Genomic DNA, 25,482 nt, shown 5'->3' with positions numbered 1-25,482 from the left:
GCGATAATGAGCTATTGGTCCGTACAAAGCGCAGGTACTGAAGTTGTACGGCACGTAAGTTTGCAAGCAAACCGAGGTGTGGATTGAAACGAGGGTTGGCAATGGCGGGAATCAGTCCCACGTCGTACGTCGCCTAGCGCGCTCGCCGTGCGCCTTCCGAAGTCGCGCACCCCACGGACTACGATCGACCAAACGAACAAAAAGCTTTTTAACCTCTCCATCGACCTTAAATATCCATAAATTAGCGAACGAAACGTGCGAGCTTTGTTCCCAAAAATGACAATCAGCCTCAAATTTACCCCATTTCTTAAAATGACTTTCGATGTTTAGTGGAGTCCCCACGAATTTACCCCCTTTTTCACTATGATTCTTAGAGCTAAATTGTACCAAAACCTTCTTATACACAAGAAACGACTGAAACTCACTCAGTTTAAAAGTTTACAAGCGTTTGTTATAAGAGTTTATACTTTTACACCTGACTTTTGGATTTTTCTTTAACCCTTTTAATAAAACTTTCGACACAGTGTAAGTGCGACCAAGTTATTTGAATACGAACGTAGTTTCTAGTGTAAAGTGTATTAATCATAGTACGTTGTTTCGTTACAAACAAGTGTGGCCCGTAGTTTAAACATTATTTATTATAGACTTAGTGAGTGTGTACTGTGTAGTGTTTTAGAGTAAACGGTACTTAGTGACTCAATAAATCTTCAATATATTGGTAAGAACTTATTTATAAATTCAATATAATCTCATAATATTTATAGCATAAATTTATAAAATTATATTATTTTATTTTACATTAGTATTGTAAAAAGTCTTATAAGCATTTTAGACATCAAAGAGGAAAGGTAAAATAATATCCTCATAATATTATAATTACGTTAAACATACACAGTTAATTAGATAGGTAATTAAATCTCGGTATAATATTGAAAATTTACATAAGAACGTATTAATTTATTAGTTATCAAGCGTGTTCGTTTACTGAAAACTTTATAGTTAATTTATTATTAATTGTTGGGTGGCAACGAGCAAACTATAACTATGAGGTATTATTCCCTTTGTCGTGACCATTATGTATACTATTTACGTTAGCCTTTACATTATATTATATAACTTCTAATAAATTTTGGGTATTATTTGTTCTGTTGTTATAATAGAAAACGTTATACAAGGTTATACTTGCTATTGTACATTGTTTTCATGGATTTCACTAAAGATATGTAAAATTCATTAGTTAAAAAGTATTTGCCTAGTAGAACCTTGGAGAACGAGGTTAAGCTTATCTATAATATAAAAATGAATCGCAAAATGTGTTGGTAAGCGCATAACTCGAGAACAACTGAACCGATTTCGTTAATTCTTTTTTTATTACATTTCTTGAAGTACGAGGATGGTTCATATGGAGAGAAAACGTAAAAAATGTACCACGGGCGAAGCCGGGGCGGACCGTTAGTTTTAAAATAAACACAAATTTCGAAGGGGTTTAATTATAGTATTGAATTGTTACAACCACAGTTACAACAATCTTTTCCTAGTGCAAACTCACAAAAAATGCTTTCACACGAAGCCATGGGCGCTAAGATAGTTAAACATTGAGTGTAAAATTGAGCAAGTTATTTGCTAAGAATAATAACCGAATGCCATTTTTAAATATTATCTATTGAAAAATAGTTTTTTTGTAAACTTGGGTTAAAATAAAATTGTTACAGATAAACAGATTTACTTTTTATAAACAAATAAGGATAATAATAAATGAATATAAATATTATAAGTATTCACAAGTAAACGCTATAGGAGCGCCTCTCAGTCTCAACGAATTCATAAACTTTGTATAGAGAGAGTTGTATTTCAAGAGAGAACAGTGTTTTAGCTATTAAGAGCTCTTTATAACATTTAAACTAGAAAATAATTATATAATAACTAACGCAAAGAAAACCAAAGTATGTTGTGGTTATATTGCCAATTCATAACGTTATGGGGACATGTTTTCAAACATTGGTGCCTTTTTTTTATAGTGGGGAAATCTTCCAAAGATACCCACCAAACATTGGTGCCTAGAGATTTATTTTGCAAGAGATTTACGATATTATAATTACTATCCATAATTATTTATAAATGATTTCAGTTTTCAAGGAAAACGTTAGAGAAAGAGTTAGGAGCTTTGTTAACTCAACAAAAGATTTTATAAATCAAAAGATTCTGAGGTTATTATGAGCCAAAACATGATCAGCTTTAAAACAAAGTTTAGATCAGAAAAGATGTTTCAGAAAATTAAACATAATATTTACTTTATATTATAATAGGTATAACACGATTCCTGCGCTTCCCTTTCACGTTTAACATGATATTGTAATACGTACACATTATGAGATGGAAATTGGAATTACCTAGTCTAATTTATACATACAAGCATCCCAAAAACAATATTATATTAACTAACATTTTTATTTTTTTTAGATTAGAACGAATAGGTATCCAATTGATTGTCTCGACGCTTTCTCAGGTATCAAAATATCTCCATGCCAAATTTCATGAAAATTGGTTCAGTAGTTTAGGCATGATTGAGTAACAGACAAACAGAGTTACTTTCGCATTTATAATATTAGTATGGATTATTTTTCATTTTCTGTTATAAAGTTGCTAACTAGAAGTGAAGAAAGGTTAAATAGGAACAAAAGTCTCTTTAAGCATAGTACAATGCGATCCAATTATACTCGTTCCTACTACCTAATAACGCATTCTTTCTCAGCTCTATTATTTTTGTTTTAAACTTCACGTGTATTAAAAAAAATCTTTATTGAGTACAAAAATTAATACAGTACAATAAACAGTGTGAATCTGTATTCCTAGCTAGGAAAATCCTGTGTTAAGGAAGACAGTTCCTTCCCAGAGAGCATGTTCAGTACAAAAAAAACCGGCCAAGTGCGAGTCGGACTCGCGCACCGAGGGTTCCGTATTTAATACCTATTTACTACTTACGTATTTAATACCATAATTTGGTATGAATTTCAATTTAATACCTCTACGCGTTTATGAGGAAATGGGTAGTAAGTTTAAAATTATTAAAAAAATATATATTATGTGATGTAACTAAAAATTCATGGTTTTCGTAATTTTTCCTATATCTATGCTATAAGACGTTGCTTCGTACCAAATTTCAAGATTCTGAGTTCACGGGAAGCACCCTGTAGGTTTTGATTCCCTTGCAAGTGTCGAAAATTTGCGGCATAAACGGCTGTATCTTTTGATTGCGTTGGCTTAGAAGTTTGATTTTTTCACAGCTTCAAGGGACAGTAGACTTGAGTTATTGATATAAATCTTAGCTTTATACCTCCACGCGTTCCTGAGAAAAAGGGTCTTGACAGACGGACGGATGGACGGACAGACGGACAACAAAGTGATCCTATAAGGGTTCCGTTTTTCCTTTTGAGGTACGGAACCCTAAAAACAGAGAAAGTAGAAAAATATTTAAATGTATATATTCCGTACTGATTCAATTATCTGAAATTAACAAAGCAATTGTTATCAAATGATATTTGCTTACAAAAGCTCAACACTTATTTGTAAATTAAACTATGAAAATCTGCATTTTAACACAAAACATTCTTCATAGTATTAATTATATTAGTTAAAAGTTAAATAACGTTAAACCTACTATAATACTTCCTTAAATCTTAAAATGATTGCATGTGATGTATAAACGCATGAGTGTTCTGGTCACACGGCAGATGTTTATACATAGGTATACAAGCATGAGAACAGATCACAAGGTAGGTGGGGCCAAATGCACATTATTCGCAATATTTTGAATGAAAACAGAGCTATTATTATATTGTCACCAAGTGGCTGTCGCTGTCACGGGCGCTATAGCAGAAAGATCACATTATATTCGGTCTGTGCCAAGTCCAATGACATCGTGGATATTTTTAAAACTATTCTACAATGCCAAATAGCGCACTATATCTCAAATATTATTTCTGATGTGTATCAGTCATAATATTACTTATACGAAGTAAATAAAGGAAGTAGATAAAATATAAGGCATCATAACTATCATTACGCTTTCTTTTTCATTTGTCATTTCATATCTAGATCGCAGACCGCACTACCGGATCTCTAATTATTATAATATGATCGAAATAAGCGACTATCCTACTTCCTACTAATAATATAAATGCGAAAGTTTGTGAGGATGTGTATGTGTGTGTTTGTTACTCTTTCACGCAAATACTATGGAACAGATTGCAGTGAAATTTAAAACATATAGAGGGTAACTTGGATTAACGCATAGGTTTTATACCGGAAATCCCACGGGAACGGGAACTATATGGGTTTTTCTTTGAAAACGCGGGCGAAAAGCTAGTAATACACTATTTTCTAGAATACCAGTGAAAAGGCAGCTAGACTCAAGTCTCAAATCATTAATAACCAATGACATTCTCCAATTGGTCGTACCAAGAAGAGATAATCTGTGACGGTGACTGAGAGTCCAGTTGACATTTGATAGTCACTCGATTAGGTACCTACTCTGTACTGGACATCAACCACGTAAAGCCGATGATTGAAATGGAAACGTATTCACCTATTGCGGAAATAAACCATTAGAAAATAAATGTGTACCGTTAGATTAAAATTCTGCTAGGCATTTGCATTTGCGTAATATCTATATTTCAATAAAGATCCAGTAAAAAGTTTGAATATACGCGAACGGATTTATATGAATAAATAATATTGATAAAGGTATGCTCTTTTAAAATGAAAAACGTATTCTCTTGATATTCAATGAGTGTATTTAAACGTGGGCATTATATCGGAGCGGCGCTTGAACAAATAAACAGTTGAATGCTATTGACATGTAAATCGTAGTGAAATAAAAACATTCCGTAACTGATGTGTTAATACAAGGTTAATACGTAATAAATTGAAACAGTCAAATGTGCGAACGTCATCCGGTCATTAAATGAAGAGATAATTTGCTTAACTCCAGACGCGTAGACGCCTGGACGTGTATCTCATGAATTATTTTGTAATGGTTTAGGTGACATATGATTTCATTGGCTTCCTGGCTACGGATAACTTTAAATTATGAATATTTTTATAAAATACACAATTGCAAAATTATCGATAAAATTAGATCTAAGGTAGGTAAATTTTACATACTGCAAATTATAACTAAAATAAAAGTATAAAAAGTTATTTATGTATACTAATTAATAATCGTTACATTTAGGTATATTTACTTATATCGTTACATTGCTCTACTTTTTAGCACTTTTCGTATTATTGTCTCTAATATTTTAAACGAATTTATTTTTATACTACTTACCTAAAAAGACAAAAAATTAAAACATAAATGTTACAATAAAGCAGCAGCATACTTTATTTATTTTGGACAGTTTGAATGCCGGCATCTCCAATATCTGTATTAATAATTAAAGAGAAACTGCACAATGGATTGTTTCCGATTCAATTTTCAAACCCAATTTCATAAAGATAAAGCAGTTTTCCTTTATTTTAACTTATCGATAAATTATATGTTAAAATGTATGAGATATTCATGTTTCACCGTATTTTATTCAAATATAATTTGTGAAAGCTGTTACAAAAATAATATTGTAAAAAAGCGTCGATTGCGCGATACCTACTTACCAAAAAAATGGCATATGTAGATTTCCGGGTCATAAATATTAAATGTTACCCGGATCCAACTCACAAGAGAACTAGCTTAGAGAACTAGCCTTTCCCTTCTATGATACAAATACACGAATATATTGAGTACTAGTATGATGCATCGGTGTACATAACGTATATTGATGGACTTGTAAAATAATCCCTGTATTGTAATTTCAGTGAGAGTAGGCGTATCTAATCTGGAACGGCTTCGATCGATATTGCGGATGTAATTGGATGCCAAACTTGGATGGCTATTGTTGAGCTAACAAACTAAAAATCTGCATATTACCATGGTATAGGATGTACATGTTAGGTATATATACAGTGCCTGTGCTCGGTTGAGCTTGTTAGATGGACTTAATAAAAAAGTTACTGGTTTCTCGTGATCACTGGTTTGATATAGGATAGATCAATTTAATTAGTATTTAGTATTGAAATTGTTTACGGCTAAACAAACAAACAAACAAACAAAAATACTTTATTGTGCACCACAGAGAAAAGTACAAGTAAAGACACAATACATTAGTTAATAAAAGAGCACAACAGGCGATCTTATCGCTCAGACAGCGATCTCTTTCAGACAACCTGGCTAAGTTAAATATCAACTTGGAGCCATTTTATAGCTGTATATTTGTGATTATTCAGTAGGTAAACATCAACAGTCTACGACTGACTACGAATGATGACTCTATTTCATTTTAAATAATTAAAAAAGATGTAATTTAACTCTTCAAATACTCCAGTAAATTGTTAATCATATACATTTCAAGCAAATGAAGCTACCTACTGGTTTTTAAATTTCTAGATGATTTTGTTGGTATGTGAAATACTACGTTGGTTTAGCGTATATAGAAATTAAATATTTACAACACTGGAATAAAAAATTAACAGCCAAATATCACTTACGTCATACTACACATTAATTGACTAAAAATTTTGTTTCTTGAGTCTATTATAATATCATAGATAATATTTAGAAGTCTTGTACAATTATTTGATGATGATGACTAAATGAATGTATTCAGATAGAAATAAATAAAACAGACATTTCCTTCCAATTTATCACACAGAATACGTTATTCTGTTCCGGAAATTTGCATTTATGTTTTTCTTCAATATGATAGATTACTATTAATCTTCAATAACTTTTAAAGCGAATCTACATTACCGCGACTATTACGAACATGTAACTGTCAAAACTGTCAAAAGCTTATTAGAAATCATAAAAAGATAAATATTATTGGTTCTGGCATTTGCTACACTCATACTACTCTTATGACTCTTCATACAAACAAGTGAAACAAGCAAAAATAATTTACAACGGCTTCAAAATAAACCTGAATACACTTTTTGTTAATTCGACAAAATTGGGAAATGGAATTTGTACCTGCTGAAAAGTAAAAGGGAAAGATTACATTGAAAGAGCCTATTGCCTATGTAGCGCTATACTAATAAAGCTTTGCTTTTAAAAATTCAAATTCAAAATTATTTTCTCTGCAACACACGTTATAACGATATTGCAATAAAATAATGTTCTTTTTGATCTGCTACGTGTAGAAATAGTAATTGAAAGTGCTTTTAAAAACTTCATTCTAATTAATTAACATTTTGCGATGTCAAACACATATGAACTGAATAAAATTGCCCGAAGGTACCTATATAGATACAATAAACAAAGGAATATATATACAATATTCAATTATATTTTTATTTAGCCAACCCTATTGTCTAACGCTGCAGAGCTATGTTTAAATATATTATAAAAAAAGAAACTCCTTAAAGCCACATTCCAAAAATATTTTTTATATAATAATAATAAGTCTCAAAATGTAGCATATTCGGGAAAGGCGGAACAACCAGCCATCAGCACCCATTTTACCAAAACATAATATGAGCGCGTGAAGGCGTGAGGCAAAGCCTATTATAATACATGCATATAGTATAATTGGAGTTAATCTTGTTACATTCGAGCAGTCAGACGTCACTAATTACAACTTCTGTTGGGGTTTCTAACTAAATTAGTGTAATATGAACCTGAAAATGACATATTATTGAATTAAATTATTGTTCCTCGATATTTTCTCTCGATATTTAGCATTATTCACACTTTATTATAAACAAGTTAACAATATCAATCAAACTAATTTCATAAATGGTTGTTTGTAAATTTATCTAAAAAAAATTACAACACGTTTTTTCTCAATGTATTCCAAAACGTTCATAGTGATAAAACGCTCCCGGGTGCAATCTAATTATGACTCACAGAAAATGAATTCTGAAACCACAAAATTAACAATTTGATGTTTTTGTACGTTACGAATTTATGAGGTCATGATTGGATTAGTGATTTATGCTCAAAATTTCATCCTTATTTCTTTAGCATTTTATGAGTGCCAGAGGGCAAAATTATTTACTCTGCAACTTATTTCAACAGATGAAATTCTTATTCTTATTTTGAAAAGTATAAAAAGTTTTTAATTGATTTTAATAAAAATATCTATAAAAATGTAACTTCCTGAAGATAATATTAATAAATATCTAAATGATTATCACAGTAGAAATTCATAATTTAACTTTTTGAGATAAAAAAGGAGGACTTACATTTCAAGTGAAACAGAACAATATAAAATGTGTAGAGAACTACATTTAAAAAGTACGTATAACTAAAAAGACATCTTATGAAAAAAAAAAAGAACATTATTCGATGTATGAGGATAAACTGAGCTATAGTGAATTTTGGTCGTCTATTATTTGCAACCCGCAAGCGGAAGAATGCGGAAATCTCTACACACCACACAATTGACAGCAAACAATATTTTCCCCATCTCATAAATCGCGGATCCGTGTCACTTTTGCGAGGCAGTTGAAGAATAAAAACGAAAGGTCGCGGCTTGAGGAAGTGTCTTAAGAGTACGAAATAAACAGCTGAGCTTGAAACCCGGCCGCAGGTGGCACGCTGGATATAAATTTAGATTGTGACTCGGTGCGTTCATTGTCACTACTACTCGCCAAGGCCCGATAATTTGTTGGCCCATCTTTACCGCGACTACGTATACAATTACATAAGTTCAGTGTTACGATAAACATTCCGCCCAGGTCAGGATTGACGAAGTCTTAAAACATTTGCGTATTTTGCTTTAAATTTGTCTGGTGGCACTAAATTAGCTCGATTGAGGTAGTTTTATTTTTATTTACTTCAAATGTTGTAGCGTTTTTTTTTTTTTTTACTAACAGCAATATCAATAAAATATGCCCTCGGTGCTTCTATATTTATGTAAAATTTTGATCAAATTAGACTCGCGTTTCTATTTTCGAATTACATATTAAAGGTAATGTAGGTAAGTGGAAGACATTGATTCTGAAAGGATATTAAAGTGAGTTCAATCAAGCGCTTTATGAAAATTATATATTATGAAATTTAATAGGTTATTTTTATCTGATACTTCATAAGACGAAATGACATAGTATTTCTTTTTTTTTATCAACAAGGCAAAGTATTCTAAAGGTTCACATTTTATTCAGTTTCAGTCAGTTCAAATTACGTTATTACAATTTAAATGCACAAATCGGGTTTGGAATTCCCTGAAATGGTTACCGAAAATTACCAAGTCTTTAGATTCTGCGGGAATTCTCTCTAGGAGCATACCTTGACTCCAGTTGAATGACAATTGCCTTATTAAGGAAGAAGTTATTTTACCCTATTTAAAATATTAAATAACCTTATTTACTTTTAAATGCTTGTCATTAACATTTAATAAGCCAATTCCATGAAGGAGAAGTTAGTAAAAAACTTCCAGCGAACACAAAAGGCCTAATCAAATTATAACTTTGTAATAAAATTGTTTTTCGGCATAATAAGGATATTTATGTTTACAATTGCCTGTCTATATTATGTTCGTAAGATTATTTACGAATATTAAGGATTATTATAATTAAAACGATAACGATATACGATCAAAGACCTTTTATTAAATCTGGCTATATTTTGGGCGATATTATACTATTACACCCTGTATCCACATTATACGCGAACACATAGGTCTATTGTCAAGAGAAATCGATTTCCGGATTGCTTTTTATATTGAAATAGAAATTTGTCGAAAATATTCGACAACGGAATTTTTGTTACATGGACATTGCGGTATGTTGTAATAGAATGCCACAGTATTGTCAAGTCCTAATCGAATGATCCTATATTCATCGATACATGTGGTTAGCACATAAGCCATGAATGAACTATTAAGCAGTAAATAAACTGATGTAACATGGGAACCCTCGTAACTCTAAAGTTTAGTGTCATAGTATGACGGTTATCAGATTTATGGCGCTATAAAGAACTTATAGGGAACATGTTTGTCCCTTTTGCGGCCCGTAACTTGAAGAACTTTATGGTTTCTTCGAGTTGTTTTTGACTGATACAAATCTATTGTAATGCATGTTTTTATTCCTTTATCGTTCTTTGTGTAATAATCATAACATGTGAAATCGAGATACTGGTGTGATTTGAAGTTATTCGTTTTTAAACTAACTTTCATCCTTCCATAATACTCGGGTACCATCATAAGGAAGGTACCCGGTCCTTTGGAAGACTTACGTGGGGACACGGATCCAACAAGGGCCTCTGCCCTTTAGAGAACTTTACTGTGTTGTGGGACACGACTTTCAATATTATTAACATTTTTCAATAACTTAGGTTTTACAATATTAAACATATTTTCTTGTTTAATATAATATTCTATAGTTACAAATTATTTTTCACATGTAGGCAAGTGTATACAAATAAACTGGAGGGCACAGTACACTAAAAAAAGTAAAAAAAAACAAAGGTAGCATTCTACAGTTCTGCTAGAAATTATCGTTTACGATGATGATAAGAGCAAATCCTGACAAGCCATGTGTGCAACTGAGTAATACATGTGAAATGGGATATAGGAAACCGTTATGGATGTGAATATTGCCTTCAGCACAGGCTTTGATTTCAATCAAACATGTCTGAAATTCTACCGTTTGTTGTGAAAATGTATTTTAGATAATCTGTTTTAAATAATATATAAAAGATAATTTTCATCACAGTGATTCGAATTAGATTTAAATAAACTGTATCCCACCAAAAACATTTTCATGTAAAATGTTACCAAGACGAGCCCATATGACTCGCACGGTGAAAAAGTTATCAGATCTCATGTAGAGCCAAGCTTCTAACACTACACGCCCTAACTCTACAAGGCCTAACTTCACAAACTCTACACCTTAGTCAAATTATGTGGCTTGGCCATTTCGCTACATTCACATCGGCGTAAGGTGAAAAATTAATTCACTGTTCATTACTTTTGTGTTATACAATAGTTCTTGTAGTAACGAACGGCCAAGCCACATATTTTGACTAAGGTGTAGAGTTTGTGAAGTTAGGCCTTATAGAGTTAGGGCGTGTAGTGTTAGAAGCTTGGCTCTACATGAGATCTGATAACTTTTTCACCGTGCGAGTCATATGGGCTCGTCTTGGTAACATTTTACATGAAAATGTTTTTGGTGGGATTTCATTTCTTTTTGTAAGTTGTTTGTAACAAAATTTTATAAGTCGATTAAATTTTTTTTTTAACAAGGAGTACCTATAGATATATTATATATCTAGGGGAACCAAGTTTTAGATTATTAGATTAGACCTCTAGCGTCATCAAAATTTAATTTAAAATTACAGGTCTCATACAAACTCCCATCCCCTAGTTTAAGGGGTTGGGGGATGAAAGTTAAAAGTTTTATAATTTTTTTGTTGTTTGTGTGCTAATACTAGCTTACATACAAAATTTCAGCTTTCTAGGACATTAGGAAATACCTTAAGAATTTTGATGATCATCAGTGAGTCAGTGACGAAATTAGCGTTTTTTATATATAAATAAAATCTGAAGTATAAAAGCTAATGTAATTAAAACTTAATATATTCAATAAGTCCGCTATTGACAATATATCCTGAAAATTTTGTTGATCTAGCATAATCCAAACCCAAGTTATGAGGGTTCAAAAAAACGTCGAAGCGCTTCGAGAAAAGGTAGGTAGTGCCCGTGCGCTTCGCTTGTTCGCTTGGCTCGTCTTGGCGGGGGCACTACCGTGCCCCCAGATTCTGGTCTTAACAATCATTTGAATTAAAATCCCGAGATGGTTATGAAATTGTAAAGCTTATAGAATCATAAATCGTATTTTACAAGTAATTTAATTCTTCCACTGCTGCTTTTTTAAATTTATAACTCCTTTTTAAATCGCTTTATAGCATCGGGGCCTAAAAGCATATTATCTGTGTAACTTCGGTAATAATGCAAAAAATATTACCCAGGGAATTATCTGATAATGGATCCGGGGTGTGAACGAGAAAAATCTTTTAAAAAAATTTAAATTTAGAAAATGATGTGATATTGGAAGTAGTATATAATTAAGGAAGAATTATTTGTGCATTTGCTCTTTAGACAAACATTGTTTACATACCTACCTATTTTTTTTCTATTCTTTTAACTTAAAAGGATGTAGCAGCAGTAAAAATGGCCGTCAGAATGTTATGCCTACAGCGTGGCATAACATTCTGGCCATCTAAAGTAGTTCTTTGTAGTGTTGTAGCAGCAGTAAAAATGGCCGTCAGAATGTTATGCCTACAACGTGGCATAACATTCTGGCCACCTAAAGTAGTTCTTTGTAGTGTTGTAGCAGCAGTAAAAATGGCCGTCAGAATGTTATGCCTACAGCGTGGCATAACATTCTGGCCATCTAAAGTAGTTCTTTGTAGTGTTGTAGCAGCAGTAAAAATGGCCGTCAGAATGTTATGCCTACAACGTGGCATAACATTCTGGCCACCTAAAGTAGTTCTTTGTAGTGTTTGAATATCAGTTGATGACACGAAAGGAAACCTTTAGAGCTAGAACACTTCAAATCACAGCTGTAAACCCTTGCTACAAAGGCTTTGAAACTCAACCATACCCCAATTCCGAATAGCCTTTTTTAAAGCATACTTTACTTTTTTTACTTCACTGAAGTTCGATATTAATAAAATTTCAATAAATTGAGTGAAATTACAAAATATTATCCTTTCCCTCTTTATTTCGATAAAGTTCAGCGTAAAGTTTAATTTCGTCCCTGAAATGAAGATCGGAAGATAATTTTGGTAAAAGTTAACATTTATGTTACCTACCTGTAGTGCTCCTGGATAAATATTTCTACTTGTATAGTATTTTATTATAGGTATGTGATATTACTTTAATGTGTAACAGTTTACGTAATGTAATCTATCGTTACACTAAGTATTTTATTTTAACTAATTAAAGTTGTTAGGTATTCATTTATTAATTAACTACAATTCCATAAATATATTTTTCACTATTAAAATCTCAAAAACAGTGAAGTCTAACATATATAAACAAATATAGTGACTCTATTATTCTTGGAGAAAATTTGCCATCAATCTTGTGTCATGTGTGTTTGTTTATAGTACATTGTGTTAAGGTATTTAGATTGGCAATTCACTCGATTACTGACTGATTTTGTCTCAGTCTTTACATCATCTTTAACAACGTATAACTGTACTAATATTATAAAGCTGAAGAGTTTGTTTGTTTGTCTGCTTGAAGGCGCTTAGTTCAGGAGCCATGACATTTTAAAAAATATTTCACTGTTCGATAGTCAATTTATCGAGGATGGCTATAAAACTATATTATATATTCACGCTAAGACCAATAGGAGCGGAGCAACGCGGGTAAAACCTTGGGGTACGATTATTCTTTAGTATTATTAGTAGATATTACTTACAAATACTTCTACTTAGTTTTGTTTACTGGTAAATCGGTTGTTTTTTAAAACAAAACAATACATTAACATTCTAATTTTAATACTCACGTCAGAGTATAAAAATTAGAATGTTAATATCAATAATGCACCAGATAATGGCATCGGTCGGATCGATTACTAATTGATACGAATTCATCATTAAATTTCTGATAATACAACTGAAAATTCAAAGTTTATGCAGTGTCAATATCTTTAAGCAAACGAAACCAGCAGAACTAGTAAATTAATATTGAAGATTTAATCTTAAGGCTAAGCATTTCAAACTATATAAATAGGTACTACATACTATATTCATTTGAAACGTGGACTAACCTGACTCATTTAATATTCGTTTATATACGTATTTCCTTTTGTGTTTGATTTTATAAGACCACTATTAAATGGACACAGGTATAATACATATTTAATTTATTAATTCAACAAACAAAGCTGTAACAAAATATCCGGTATCCGTAGACCGAACAATAATCAATTATTATTTGAGATACTCGGATAGGTTTGTTTGCAATAAACATTTACTACACTCTGCTAACAAATATAATAGCCAATCCGATGTGAATACATTAAAAACTATTGGCTTCTCTTGTGGTATATTGTAAGAACATAATCTAGTATATAGTATTCAGGGATGACGTACATATTCCGTTGAACGAATTTTGGAAATCGGTCCAGTAGTTTATGAGATTAGCGCGTTAAATAAACAAACAAATTCTCCAGCTCTATATCATTAGTAAGTACAGCTTTATACACAAAACTTTCGTGAACTTCTATAAAAAAAAAAAAAACATTGGTTACATTAAATTAGTACACATTTCCATTTAAAAAAAGAGTTTATTTTCTCATATTGGCCACATTAAATAACACATTTCCATTTTCTATTAACTATTACTTAATTAAAACGCACAAACCATGATCGCGTGTGCCGATTAAATATAAAAATATATAAACATACTTTTAAGTAGATTCATAAAACTTTCTTAACCTCGACAAAAGCAACAAAGGCGTTAATCCAGGGCGGAAATATTTCATTCATAAAATAGTATAAGGTTTTATTAGGTAGCGAAATTAAGTATTTAAGGGCGTGGCACAGCAGGTGAAACGTGTCTAATTTATTTATATACGAATGTGTGTCACAGGGAATTATTCATGGTATATCGTAGACGAAGTAACCCTAGTGTGCATTGTTTATTTAGGACTTTTACTATGGGAATGGTGTCGTATTTCTAATAGGAGATTATTACAATAATATTACACTTGAACACAAAAGGATCAGCTTTGATCTTGACTTAGACCTAGATCTTGTGTTGATTGAACTGTGTATTTTGATAGTTTAAACATGTGGTAGGTACATATCTATTTTCCGCTTGTTACTTTTATATCAGACTAGCTTGTGCCCCGCGATTTTCCTGAATTGTTGGGCTCTTATTGGTCTTAGACTAATAATTTAAATTCTATAGCCCTCCTGGATAAATGACCTATCTAACACTGAAAAGTTTTCCCAAAATCGTAAGCTCAGTTCTTGAGATATATGCGAGATGTATCCAAACAAACTCTTCAGCTTTCTAATAGTATATAGATACAGATTTGTACGTTATAAACATATTTTTTGAACACGAAACATTATTGAATTTAATTATAATATTCATGTTATGTTCATGTTATATTCATGTTCATGTTGGAGGCCCGTGTCCCAGCAGTGGGAACGTATATGGGCTGATGATGATGATGATGATGATGATTCATGTTATAATTATGATAAAAATAGAATTCACAAATATTCCGTCAACATATAGAATTCCAGTCAAGTATTGCAGCTATGCCGCTCCAATTCTTGACCGCGCTATTAGGTCAATTATTATTTACCGCTTCATCGTCTATTACGGAATTTTCATAAAGGAATTGCATCCCATAAGTACATTAAATAGAGGACAAAATATTATGAACATATCCTTTATTAAATATAGAACTTCTAATGCGGAGATGTAAGGGTTCTAATAACTCCTATGTGAGATATTCCGGCTCAATTATATGTATTTGTTACAGGAAATTTACACCTAGGAACTTGATTTTATTTCATCAATGAAAAAATACTCCTGTTTTTTTACAAAATTAGATTTATATTTTTAGTAAAATCTTATACAAATGATAAACATTATGAAACATTTTAACCCTTGTTGCTTTTGAATTTTACTTATCCTTCTAAGTAGTCTAAGGGTTCATAGCCCCAGGATTTCAGTTCATATTAAATTTCATTATAATAATTTCGGTGGTCTAGACGTGCAAATGGAGGAGACAAAAACATTCGCCCTTATTTCATTTAATTTTGTTTAGACATTTTTCTTTTATTAAAACAAAAGTACAAAATGCGATGATTTTGAAACTCAACAAAAACAATGATACCTTTATATTTTCGAGTATAATTCATCAAGTATTAGGTTAAAATTTGCTATTGCTATTTATTATAATGTATTTTACATCTATTTCTTTGAAATACGATAACTTGAATCTCTTAGAAGATAAACACAGAATTACCAAAATAAATACTGAAACAGATTTTAATCACAAAGGAATATGATGTCTGGCTGAAACCGCGATCGCGGTTTTATGTTCAAAACGTTGCTTTATGTTTAATCATAAAGAAACCTCTGTATTCTAATTTAAGGAGTAATTTTAATATAACGAAACCAGCTGAACTGGCACTTAGTATAAAATAGTTAACGACCTCTCAGACCTAACTAATATACTAAAAAAATGTTCCTAGCCGCTTCGAAGGAGTTTTTTTTTTTACAAGCACTAGAATTTTATATAATGCAAGGTGTTATATAAAGCAAACTATGTTCTGCTTTACTCTTATCACTTAGGGGTATGCAAAATAGATGTTGTTCGATTCTCAGACCTTCCCGATATGCACACGAAATTTCATGAGAATCAGTCACGAAGTCTCTCTCATGACGTCAGTCAGAGTTTAAACACCGCGACACGAGAATTTAATATAATATATTATGCAACAATTACAGAGAAATATAGCAGCAACAATGTATAACTTGCCCCATTTTCGTGTCCAAGTACAACAAAACATTAAAACGCCATTCGTTCGTATTATCGCCGGTCGAATCGGACGGTAATGACCACACTCATCAATTTACCTACGACGCAATTAAAACATCAACATCGGATGCCGAATGAGAAATTGTTTTATTAATTTCACACCCCATTTCTCATAATCAGGTGAGATCCGGTAAAAGTAAATGATGCAAGAATAAATGGGGGTAAATGACGAATTTTACGGAACTAATATTTCAGGAGAAACGTTATGGTGTATTTTATGTTAAAAATTGAAAATGTATTAGAAAACGGTTAAGTTATAATTATATGATGATACTAAAGATAAATCACTACATATAAAGAACACATGCTCATTTTAAACAAAGAGCAGGAAAAAAAGAAACCATTTATCCTAAAGTTAGCAAAATTATACTTACCCGCACGTCGAACATTCATTACATAATATTTTATTATTAATTTGCACTTTATTATAAATCAAATACTTATACTATGCTGTGATTTGTGTGCATTTGTGTTAATAAACTAACAAAAATATATTTAAATTTCTAGAAAGGTTTAAAATCAGACTTGCATGTCATGAAAATCATTAGAGTTGTTTAACGAAGGGTTTATGAAGATATACGACCGAACTTTAAAAGCTTTTAACGAAATTAAATCATCGTAGAAGAGAATGCACTTACTAGACTAGAAATGGTATTATTAAGGTATTTCTAAAATAATATGTAGTGTATTTTGCTTTCAGTGCTTCTTAAAGTTTGGTTTAAAGTAACATGAAAAAAACATTAATTTTATTTTATCTATATAGATCGAATTTGTACACGTTTATGACTAGAGTAAATAATGCCTGATTGCATTATTTACTTTACTTTTACATACTTACGAACATATTTACGAAATAATTTCACCATTTTAAAATTTCATTTATTGCTTGATATCTAAACAGTTGTAGCAGTTGTGTTTTTTCGACTTATTCACTGAGAAAAAAAGTATTATTATACGTCTTAGTCATAGTTAATAATTTTTCGGTTTTATTATTACATTATTGCCTTATATAGATGGTATTTAACAAAATAGATTTTTGACCTTTCTAAAAGGTTCATAATAGCGTTCATATTAATTTGCCTACATTGCGTGTTAGGGAAGTTTACGTGTGTGAGTTAATTAAAATAATAGGATAGTTATGCTAAATATCGCCTATGATAACGTTGACCCGTTTAAGAGCTGTTGAGTTTAAACACAGCTTATCTGAGTTTGACGCAAAACGCTGTACCAACGCTAAATTTTCAAGTCCTTATTGTAGAATAGTCAGTGTTTGCGGTTTAGTATTGAAATTTCTAAGCACAAAATAATAGATAATAACTTTCTTTTTCGGTGTTATAAAATATTGTTTATTGTATAATAAATACGTTTTTTTAATAACAATTAATATTAACTTTGAGCAACATGGAATTATTTTATATTGATTGAAGGTTTAAGCTTACTGATTGATACGTAAAATTATACAAATATAGCATCAATATACAAGCTTGTATGTGTATGGAATAAAACAATAATACGAAATATATTTTTCATTTCAGATCCTTTCACGAATCAAATTCAAATAAGCTCACTGACAGAATTGAGTTATGGCAATATCATATTATTTACATTGTTTTATTCTGTTACACTGAACGAGAAGCAAAATGCTTATCCCTTTACCCATTCCGTACCACAATCCTATTCAAATGTCTAATCCTATTGAGATTAACAATAAATCCGAAATTAATTGCTGTAGAATTAAAATACTTAGATACCTACGTTCGCTTTTTTTATGCGTCTACCATCATTGCTTTATGAAAAAGTGTCTGTATTTTAATTAAATCGATATCGTCTTTTAAAAGAAGGCTAAACTTACCTAGCACTTAATAAAACTAATATAAAATAATTCTTTAGATCTGAAGTATCACTCAATTTAATTAATTTCAGAAACAGATTTTGTCCATTCAGGCTTTGAAAACCGCAACGCAAAAGGATGCTTTATCTACATGTTACAAGTACAGAGTACAGACCACAGACCAAGTATAAGCTACCTCTATTTGCAATTTCTTAAAAAAATCAGATGCATGCCAACTAAAAAGTGTTTTTGAAGAATTCTGGCACGTAAAGATAATGAGACGCTAAAATAGACGTCGATGTACAATTTGACACATTTTGTTACCCGGCCAAGTGCGGTACGGGAAATCGGTCAAGTTTGCAATGCTCGTTAAAATCTTGAATCTTTTTAATTAAAACCGATCTGAACATAAAGCTGAAAGATAAATAGTAACGTGCCTCAATTTATAAATTTGAAACTAGTCTCATTTAGTTTAACCATGTTCATTCAAACGAGCTTTTTGTTTTAGTTTATTTCATATTCATAACAATTTTCATTTGCCACAGACATTTTAATAAGGTTGCAATTAAAATTATATCAAGCTCATTAATTGTTACAAAAGCGGATACTACTTTCATCGATAGTTTAAAAATTGTAAATGTATCTAGATTGTAGATAATGCTAAAACACGCTCCGCTCTATAAGATTCCGAAAAAATGAGAAGTTTATAAAAATAGCATAGTCTGTTAATTTTACTCATTACTGACCGTCATATAAATTTTCACGCGGGCCCTGAGGAATTCCATGTAATAAACACGAGTTACGTGACCATACTTTACGCTTCATAGAGACTTATTCCCGGAGGAATCCAAATGAAGGTAGCCACAACAATGGGAACCTATACCTATACATTTTATAGTAATTTGGGATATTTTGTTACCGCACTGTAGCAATTTTAATGAGGGATAAGGAAACAAAGCAATTAAGGAACGATTTACTTTCTTGTGTGAACTCATTAATTTGAAAATTATCAATGGCTTTCTGGAAGTCATAATGGTGTTTGCATAATTTAAATATTACTATTTTTTATCAATAGTTCATTTAAATATTTCACTTCTATTGAAAAATAAATAAATTATTCAGGCTATTGAATGTTTAAATTAAGTTAACTGGAAAGCTATATATTTTTTACCCGACTGCCAAAGAAGGAGGGTAATGTTTTTCGAGTGTATGTAAGTATGTATGTATGTCTTTTCCTTTGTGACCACCTGTAGCCTAAACGGCTTGATGGATTTTGATGTATGAGGTATCGTTAGATTTGTCTTGATTACGGGAGTGTCATAGGATACATTTTATCCTAAAAGTCCCACGGGATAAAGACATAATAATATTTTTTCTAAATTTCCCTTTAAAAAAATATGTATGCGGTATCATTAGATTCATTTCAATCACTCTTTTTTTAGTGTGCAGTCGGGTATTTTGTTTTTTTAATAATTTACTTGTTTATACATTATTATTACAATAATTTAACTTTATACCATCTTTAATTATGTAATAATGACGTACGTTTGAATTAAAGATTACTAAGTACTCGTCTACACAATATTCAAAAAAAGCTTTTACATCAAATCACAACAAAGTTCATCGCACAAATATGTTACTTTTCGTCACTGAACAGCCAATAAAAGGCGTTTTAAAGTTCGCTTAAAATTTTAAACTTCCAATTTCTTGTCGTCACTCAGAAAACGTGGTCTAACATAATTGAGTTGTCGAAACCTCTTATCTTCTGATGGTACTAAGGTTTAAGAATGTGTCAAAAAAGAAAGCCCCTGATTTATATTGTGAACGTAACGTAATTTAATGGTATTATTATAGTTCATATCAGGTGTTATTCAGGCTTTGATAAATGGCATGCGGTCAGAATGTCGAAATTTGGTAGTTCATTATTGCTTCTATGTACAACTTGTAGACAATTATTATACAACATGTACTAAAATAGGTTAGGATAAAAATTTAATTGCTCTACATTTTAAACTAAAGAAGTAGAGCAATCATATTATAAGCAACTAGCGGTCCGCCCCGGCTTCGCCCGTGGTACATATTTCACAATAAAAGGTAGCCTTGTTCTTTCTCAGGTTCTAAAGATTGTCTATGCCAAATTTCATCTAAATCGATCCAGTAGTTAATGGGTTAAAACCATACATACATACAAATCTTTCCTCTTTATAATATTAGTATATTAATATTAAAATATTAGTATCCCAAACAATATTATTTAAAATTCAATCAGTCATTTGATAAAGAACATGAGTTACATTTTTAATACAAGTACAATTAAAATGGCACAAAATTGACGTAGAAATACAGTTCACAGACTTGAATATTGTTCCAAATAATAGGTCTTCATTGAAATATCGGCTATCATACTCATTTATATATTATGATTAAAGTGTGGTTCTTTGACGACATGTAATACTAACGTATCAGGAACGTAAATCAAACATCAACCGATGTAAACATAGATTGTAGTGCATAATACCATTACCATTTTAGTAACTAAAAACGAAATACAGACGAATAAAATTTTATAAAATTTGTTCGGAATAAATTGTGCACTTTAGATCATCCAAATGTACAATGCTCATAATTAATATTTACATTGCCTATTACAGAAATCCATTACTCGTAATTTATTGATAAAAATTTTAAACGCGCCCGATGCCAATTCAATCAACGTCGAGTAGTTTGATAATTAATTATGATAATTTATGCAAATTGATTGCAGAAACTATAAGCACAGCAAAAATTTATATTCAACTGGAATAATTATTCATTGTTCGATAATATAGTTAATAACATGAAGTAACGTAGAAGGGGAAAGACAATATTAGTTATACATTATAATTTAAAAAGCAAATAACAAGTCAGTTACGTCGGTGCAGCATATGCGGTAGGTAGCTTTTCTTTGATGTAAAACCTCAATATACAAATAAGGCATCGTTATTAGCGTAAAAGCTTTCTTTACGAGATTTCCTAACAATACAAAGTGAAGTTGATCTCTTAACAATATCCTCTGAAACGTATTATACTTGCACCGACTAGTTAATGACAATAGATACTCAGACTGCGTCCAGACTGTATCTAGGTTAATTTTATACGAAAAAGCCTTGACGCCGACGCTGCATTTTCCATTATGTAGGGAACAATTTAAGTGGATGAACTTTAATACTTTGCTTAACATCTTAAGCGGCCTTTAAATTTTCTTGACCGTAAACATAATTTTCTCTTGATGACAGCGTATTCTATAAGAGCTAAGTATTTTACACTGTGTTATAAATGAGCCAGGCTTGGTAAACTACAATCTAGTGGGCTTCTTTTTTAAATAGACATAAACCTTGTTGTGATTACATACTTAACGTAACCAAAACATTTATCAAGTTATACATAAACATAATTAAAAATAAGGTATTTTACTCATCAAATGAAGTAATATATTACAGTTTTTTTTCCAATTACTTTTATGTTTTCATAAATTATTAAAATATAATAAATCGGAATTACCTACAAGTTAACCTATATCATATTATGTAGTTTCTTTTGATGTATTATGTAATATGTATGGTTATTATGATATGAATTCCTATTTGCATCCAAGATACGTTTTAAATCCATTCGCCACTTGAATAACGTCCCTATTAAGTAAGAAATATGTCGTTGTCAGTCTGCCCTTATTTGCAGTACTTTTCTTCCTTTCATTATAATAAATTCTGTTGCCATGCAACAGAGACCGGGAATCTTATAAATTTAAATCGTGTGTTTTCTTGTATTTAGAATGGTGTATAAAAATGACTGATTTTAATGTAACTGTTATTTTAATAGAGTTTCGTCAAAAATATGACAAAAAAAATATATATAAAAGTTTCATTAAATGTTACTTGTTATTTGATGTCGATAAGAAATCAAAACTTTGTCAAACTTTATCAAAGATTTTAATAGTCTAACAATTTGTACGAAATATTATATTGGTTCAGTTAATGTTCTTTGATATTATTTTAATAAGCCGTCTGAAACTTTAATCGCATTATCAATTATCACATTATTGTTGTCTCAAGATAAAACAAAGTTGTAAGCAATTTAGCGTTAAAATTATTTACAATATTAATTATTATTTACAATATTAATTATTTACAATATATTTTTTTATTTCTTTATCGGTGTTTTATTTTTTTTTTTAATTTCATTTCTACTCCACAAGACTTGATTAGATGAACTAAGATACATAGATATTAGATACCTTTATTCATAATAAAAGTATAAGGAAATAAATATCTATTCCTAATAGCTTACAATATTAACATAAAAATAACATAAATCTATACTAATAATTATAAAGAGGAAGGAGGTTTTCACGCATAAACTACTGGACCGATTTCAAAAAATTATTTCACCATTAGAAAGCTGCATATTCACTGAGCAATATAGCCTAGGTTTTATGTAGGAAATCCTACGGGAACGGGAACTATGCGGGTTTTTCTTTGAAAACGCGGGCGAAGCCGCAGGCGGAAAGCTAGTATTTTATACTTAAATAGATTTCACGAAATACATTTTGTAACCAGTCGTTAGCTATTAGGAAACTCAAAAGTTTCGGGTTGTGAATGGAGTCTGCGAAGCCTTCAAAATTCGTGACATTGCGGAATATCGAATACAATTAAAAGTTATTTTCTTGGGGACATTGGTTTTTCGTAAGAAACGAATTATGGTGAAATGGAAAAAGTTTCAATACAATATAATTAAAATGTTTCAATTCGCTTGGTACGAGCCTTTCAAAAATAATCTATAAGTATCGGTTATTAATAGATTTAAAAAGTTTTGTGTAAATTGGTATGTACATAATATGATAGAACAGAAATATTTTAAAAGATTCGCATGTTCTTTATGATTGCTTTGTGTATTGAAATTAAGCTTCCTACAATGGAATTGCAAATATGTATATAAAGATAATAAATTGTCTTTTTTACAATTGTGTATTTGTATATTGCACTTATGATTTTATAAAAGCCTAACTGTTGACTGAATAAAAAAATTCAGATCACTAAAATATATACTACTTCCTACTTTGCTTTATTATTTATCCTCTCTTTTGTATCATCCGTAAATCTAAAATTTATTCAATAACAGGAAAACACATGAAACACAAGTGATAACTGCGTTAAAAACAACCGACTTCAAACTTGCACTTGCAAAATTTACAAATACCTACAGACAAAAATGCTCATAAAATAAAAACTACTGGGCCTATCCGAATAAAATTTTTATGGGACCAATTCGACACCATCCCGCATCGAACAAAAAAAGAATCACGTAAATCGGTTCAGAAACCTCGGAGTAATCGGTGTACATACATAAAAAAAAAATATACCGGCCGAATTGATAACCTCCTCCTTTTTTTTGAAGTCGGTTAAAAAGCTATCGATAACGTTTCAAAAACCCATTTCACGAGTAATGTTATTTTAAGCACATAAAGTAGCCACTCTCGATAGCTCAATCGTGCGGAAAATAACAAAATTATACAGGAAATCGAGACATTTTTTGTACCTATTTATTAGTAAGAGCGGTCGCGGTGCTAAACTATTATTTATTTTAACGACTGACATTATTTTTCAAGGGTCATGTTTTATTGTAAAGGACGTTTATAGCCCATGCGTAACATGAGAACATGTTATGAGAAAAAAAAACAGGACCGAGTAAATATTATTGAAATATCGTATGGTAGATGTTTAATAAATTAAAGAAAGAAAAGTTTGAATAATATTGTGATAAGTAGTCTGAATAATTAAAGTTATAGAATTCACATAAATTACATTCGACGTTACAAATACTTAACTAGTCTCGCAAATCATATCTTAATAAATATAATTTCCAATATTATGCTCTGACAAAAATATTGAAGTCTAAAAATATACGAACTAATACGTTTCTCACAGCGGAGTAAAATTAAGATCTTAAGTGGTTACCCGAAGACTTTCTGCGCCGAATGAAAAATCGTTTGAAGCTTTACAAGAGAGTAATTGTTGGTTACAACATGAGGTGATATCCACACGATGGTTTTTTTTTTCTTCCCTTTACAGTTAAAAGACTTTCAAGGCAACAGCTTCAACACCTTTTTTGTGATTTTCGTAATAAACTTTCTGTCGTGTGTCGACAATTTCAGTAATGCATACATTTTCTATTAAGAAAGTTAACACGATGACTGTTTTGATAATCACGCTATTTGTTATTTGGATAAACATACTCAGCTTTTAATCCGACTTCTAAATAGTGTATTAGTATACTTGTTAGTAGACTTGTTAGTAGACTTCTAATTAGTATAGTGTATTCCGAATTAAGATATTCGCTCACTTCGATTTGCTCTATTCTCTCTCGAGATTAACACACATTTTGAACAACCATTTTCAAAGGAAGTTAAGAAACAAGATATCCAAGCAGAGGTTCCCTGTATATACCTACTGTATATCAAAGCAAGGATCAACTCCCTACAATATTGCCTAGTACAGTATTAATAAATAGTGAAGCACATTCCAACGTAATCCATTGCAGACATCTGAGAGCTTTTCTCATGTAATTGCTTTTCTCTCGTTTCATATTGTGCAAGCTCCTAATTTTATACAGTCAAGTAGACCTGGTTAATATAAGGAGTTAAAGTTTATTGTCTTGTTTGTCTTAACGATGCAACTGCGTGCTGAACCAATTTAATAGGGTTGTTGTATGTTTTATTAAAAGAAAATCAACCAGGAAATCAATAAATATCTTTTATACCAGTAATTACACTATCAGTTATTTCACTGGTAGAACTTTAAATTTTTTAACTATTTTGATATTTGGGTATATTTGCTTATGCAAATTCCATCAACGGTAAAATATAATAGGTGTAAAAATAATTATTTAGAGAAATATAATACAAACCAATGCTATGAAATAATAATTAATTAAATCGTCGAAGTTACTAGTTAGTTAGTTAACTATGAACACTTTTTTATGTTATTTTATGACCAATATTATTA

General features: G+C 30.9%; 1 protein-coding gene across 10 annotated transcripts in view; it reads left to right on the top strand.

Moving 5' to 3' along the window:
- The first annotated feature begins 425 nt into the window (after window positions 1–425).
- LOC123692876 overlaps window positions 426–25,482 on the top strand; it is a 141,146-nt gene continuing 116,089 nt past the window's right edge. For all 10 annotated transcript variants that reach the window (XM_045637706.1, XM_045637705.1, XM_045637697.1 and 7 more), the window contains exon 1: window positions 426–718. The gene's annotated coding sequence lies outside the window, so the exon portion shown is untranslated. The remainder of the gene's footprint in view (window positions 719–25,482) is intronic.

Source organism: Colias croceus, chromosome 6 (genome assembly GCF_905220415.1).
Source record: "Colias croceus chromosome 6, ilColCroc2.1".
Classification (NCBI taxonomy): domain Eukaryota; kingdom Metazoa; phylum Arthropoda; class Insecta; order Lepidoptera; family Pieridae; genus Colias; species Colias croceus.
This window is presented reverse-complemented; position numbering and strand designations above follow the sequence as displayed.